Source organism: Cibotium barometz, chromosome 34, assembly GCF_041138505.1.
Source record: "Cibotium barometz isolate CiBa-2024 chromosome 34, ASM4113850v1, whole genome shotgun sequence".
In the NCBI taxonomy this organism is placed as follows: Eukaryota; Viridiplantae; Streptophyta; class Polypodiopsida; order Cyatheales; family Cibotiaceae; genus Cibotium; species Cibotium barometz.
In genome coordinates this window covers 20,450,370-20,455,648 of record NC_141079.1, presented here as the reverse complement: position 1 = coordinate 20,455,648, position 5,279 = coordinate 20,450,370, and positions in this window count along the sequence as shown.

Here is a 5,279-nt window from a genome sequence, read left to right as displayed (position 1 = left end):
ACATCACTTAGGACTTTATCCTAACTTGCTACCACACACTCTTAAAGCGAGAATTGCCATAATACTCCGTCACACCATTACGAGTGCCCATCCAAGTTGTAGCTTTGGATACTATTGCTTCATATCTTGAATGTATGACCCTTTGGTGTATCTACCATGACTCCTTGATGTAAGATAATGGCGATAGATATTGTTAACCCTAGAATTAGGTTAACATCTCCTCCTTTCTTGATGGAAATCGTATCCTCGTCGCGTGATTGCATTGAAGACCTTTGTGTGGGAAGAATAAATAAGTTTTGTCGATGGCTTTGATGTGGAGTGACGTTCAATGGTCTTTGTTCCTTCGGAAGGCATGAGAAAAGCTAGTTAATGAATGAAGAGATTAGTGGTGAATTGGAAATTCCTATAACAGGGTGGGGTTTTTGTGAATGATTACATTTTTATATTTGTATGAGCATGTTGTTTGTAAATCTTGTTCGATTTCCTTTGAAGCTTATATTGGATGCGATTGGATCATTTATATAGTCTGTGAAGTCCTTCAAGCACAAAAAGTTAATTCTATGTATCTCAAAAGACGTCACTATACACTACATGATCCTGATTTTGAAGAGGATAACATCTCCTATCCTCCCAACTCACATTGCTCATACCCCAAGCCAATATTTATATATTGTAGTCATTGCAAAATTATGGGTCGTGACACAATCTCCATTCACATGCAAAAGTGTACAATTATCACCTCAAATCCAAGGGATAACATGCAAAACAAACTGAGGAATAGAAATTGCTAAAGAAGCAGTTAGAGTGTTGTTCGACCTTGCATTAGAGTCGTAATTGCAACTTCTCGATGTGCATCATGACAATATGAGTTATAACACAATCTCCATTCACATGCAAAAGTGTACAATTGTCACCTCAAATCCACGGGACCCCATGTAAAACAAACTGAGGAATAGAAATTGCTAAAGAAGCAACTAGACAAACTCTTCAGGTCAACAAGAGCTTATCTTAGCCTTGCCGAATCATGTGTCGTTGGGCCTTGCCTTAGACTCGCAATTGTAACTTCTCGATGTGGGTGCATTAGCTCATCCCCATCATGTCCTCCAAAATGTTTACCAATGGGATGAAAAGCTCGTTATGTCTCAAAAGGAGGCAAAAAAGAATTAGCCTTTGCAATGGTTCTCGCTCACAAAAGGCAAGGAAAGAAGAAGAAGCTTATGGAAATAATCAAACCTATTCAAGCAAGCATCCATATAGCATGCAAGAATCCAATAGCATACAAGCAAGAAAGATACACTGTGAAGTTGATTCTTGGGTGTGGATGTTCCATGATACTCTGTGAAGTTGGCATATGAGGTTAAGTGGTATGGTTTGGCATTGATCCATTGCCTGATGTAGAGCATATTGGTGATAAGTTTTAGGGTAGTAGGTAGCGTGTCAAGGTTGCATGAATGGTATAGCCAATATAGAAGTTCTTCATGCGAGGCCTTCTCCTATTCTGAAAATGGATGTGGAAATGGCAAGGACCCTTCAAAATTAGGTAGTTGGTGAAAGCGGTCCACACTTTGTTATTAGTGGAATGAGTGCTTGAACCACCATGGAATGATTGGCATGGGTAGATAGTGGTGCAAATCTTCTTGGCTTGACATATTATTATTTCCCAATCTCACAGCGTGACGCTTAGAGATTCGGCTTCTTCATGATGGTCAATACGTTGGCCATGGCAAGGTTGGATGTTTAGGAATGAAGTCAAAGCAACGGATGCATGAAAGCTCTTTAGGAGGCACCTACAAAGTTGGGGGTTTCCACATGATGGGTCGCACCGTTTGGAGGATTGGCATTGATGAGTTTAGTTGTTATTATAGGTGCATGTGTTTATGTGTGCCATGAAATGTGAGATATGAAAAATGTGATGCCCATAGTGAAATATGCAAGCGACGTGCATGGGCGAAAAGTGTGTGTGTGTTTACTTTTCCAACCAAAGATATCTTCAACTTAACTTCTTTCTTGGACTTTCTTTGCTGCTTCCTTTGACATTTACTTCACATCCCTTTAGGTGGCTTATATTATTGATATACATGGTAGCGGGCTTTGCACATAACTGTGGGCAGCAGTTTTAAGAGAGTACTTCAAACACCTAGTCTATGATTAGAGCCTTTTCATCTAACATTGACCCCTTGTGGATAGATCAAGCTCCTCCCCTTGTCCACGCAATCCAGCCAGTGGAACAGCACCACTCCCCTTATTCTGATGCTGAACATCCGAAAACCACAAACACGTACTACACAACGAGGTGGCAGCACAGTCTTTGCCACAAATTGAAAGCACTATGGTGTCTGACCATACCATCAAACCAACATGCACCCACTCGCTTTAATGGCATTGGTCATGTCAGCTTGGCATAGCAGAGCTGTGGGGACCGCAATTTTCAAGTTTTGGGAGGAGAGTCCGCCATGCATCAGCAGTATCATTGGCCAATTGTGCTTGTGTGCGAGCAAACTCGTAGAAAACTGCACTTAGATCACGCGTTCTTTGATCCTGAAAACGGATCATTTCTTGCTGCATTGCCTTCACAATCCTCTCAAAGCGCTTGCGAGCTTCCTCACTCTGAATCCTTGTCTGCATACAGGCAAAGGTCTTCGCCCCCCCCCCCCTCTACACAACGTAGGCCAGCAGGTATTCGTGATAAAGCGCTCTTTCAGTACAACGTAGGCCAGCAGGTCTTCGCCCAGGCGCACATTTGTGCTCTTCGCCCTACTCTCTACACAACGCACAGTAGAGAACGTTGCACTAGGCGACTTTACCCAACGAAATTTGCTTCGCAGATAGTGGGGCTGGTGTCCGCCCCCCCACACACAAGCTTCAACGAATTGTTTCGCAGACAATTTCAATGTAGAGAAAAAAAACAAAACGAAAATTGCTTACCTGCGTTTTTGCTTGCTGTGTGTGACGGGGAGAAAGAGAGAGAGAGAGAGAGAGAGAGAGTTCTTCCCTTCAAAAATCTCTTGGCCGCCTCCCTCCACACACTCCATTGTGGAGATAAGGGTGAGAAGATGAATGGTTGAAAACCATCGACGAGTGGGCTCCGGTCCCCCGGTCACGCGCGGACTCTGACGACCCCATCGAACCACGCTCTGATACCAGTGTTAGATATCCGTAACGCCGCTACAGGCGTTACCACAAGAGGGGACGGCCTCTGGCTCACCACCCAGCCATAGAGGAAGAATGAGGATTGCCTATCGTCCACACTAGCCTGGCCGCCCATGACTCCGCATGGGCGTTCTCTCACACTGAACCCCAGACATGGCCATCCGGTCTGCCGTCAGTCAGGCGTTACAGCCTACGTGACACATCGGAATCCATGGCTAAAAATGTAGATGCTAAAAATTTGAAATGCTTGAAGAAAAGGCTCCAAATCAACCTTGAATAGCAGGGGAAACCTTTGAAGAAATCGTATATGAGGTGCAAAACCAAGGTTTGAAAAATCTTTGAAATTTATCTCTTTGCGCTCTTCTTCCTTCTTCTCTTCTCCCACGGCTTCTTAGAAGCTGCCACGCAGCGAATTATCCCACATACCACCTTCCAAGTTGACCAAAAAGAGGTATAAAGGGCAAAGTGGCCATGTGTTTGCTCTTGTCTTAGGAGACACGGGTGCTACCGACGATGGTGTTGCTTCACTGTCATCCGTAAACTAATGGGGAGGCCGGTGTTATCCCCAACGGGCGGGGGTGCCAGCGCGACGTTGTTATGCTGGTCAACTCGGTTTCTTTAAAGCCGAGTTAGTTGGTTTGCACAGTCAAATGGCCGACATGTTCGTGTGTGTACGTCTGACTGATGTCCAATTTCTCAGGCGTGTGTCTCTCTCTTGTTGGGACATCGCCTGCATGGGTGTTGTTGGCCACGTTTCATGCCTGCGCTGCAGTACTGTGCACCTATCCTGGGCTATCTGAGTGCCTAAACACAAAACTTTTTTTTTTAAGATAACGGTGGCGAGAGTATGGTGGCTCTGATACTAATACTGGAAGCTCACGGTAGACCCTTCATAAAAATAAACATGAGAAGAACTCACAAAGCTTTAAATAGATGAAAGCTCTTGCATGTGACACAACAATGGGCTAAATCTCCCCTACCATGAGAGTGGTTTACGTCCTCTTTATGGTGTATTTAAATATATTTCCCTTGTATAAAAAGCAAGAGCCAAAAATACATGATGCTAAAAATATGTATCTCCACTTTGGGCTTGCATAAATCTAAATACAAAAGTGTGAACACTCTAAGTTTCATCCATGGAATCGAACTAATGTATATAAAATGTTGCACACTAATGTGCACATAAAATATCACTGTCATTGCCAATCATAAATAATTGCCATGTACCACGCGTCAATAAATATCAGCCGCCGTCGATGCAAGCCCAATGGATCCATGCACACCCCACACACTAGCCTTGCCACTGATCTGCACTAACATTCACAATATAAGCTCAAAATATGTGACAAGTTAGAGGTGATCAATCTCGCCTGCACATAAAATAAATATCCATCACATCAATCCATAAATGTCAAATAATTCCACAAATTCAAATAATTCCAACAGTCGTCGCCACCGACTCCCTCTTTATCTCTTCGCTCTACGTGCAGCCAACTGACTCCCTATGGGCTCTTTTAACTAGCTCCCCTAAGCTTTACTACTATAAGCTTAGGCTACTAAAGGTTTAAAACTTTAATATTAAAATCTTTCAAAAGTTTTTTTTTAAAGCTTAAAGTTAAAATCTTTGTAAAGCTCCCTCACAGTAAAATTCTACAAATTTGATAATTTTTTGATATTTTTCAAAAAAAAAAGTTCTTTCACTCATTCTTTTACCTAAAAATCCCATTTTCGAGCTTGATTTTTTTAAAATTTTCAAAGAAATTACAAAAAAATACCCAATTAATATTTAGAAATTTCTCGAGGTTTTGACAACAAATTGCCTACATTCTCCACAGATTACACATACCGATTGAGTCAAGGTAATACTATTTCATATTTCTTTTACGACTAATAAATTTTTAACTATCTTTTTGCCAGAATAATTAGTACCATTTGCGATGACTAATCCAAATCCTCAAAATCCACAACCACCACCTGATCTCCTAATAATAGCCAAATGCTAGCACCTCGCACATATTTCTACACGCAACTCACATTCTAGGCATTACTCCATATCTTCAACGATGAACAAGAGGATGAATGGACAAAGACTTGGACGAACGACCATGAATCATGTTTTATTAACTCAT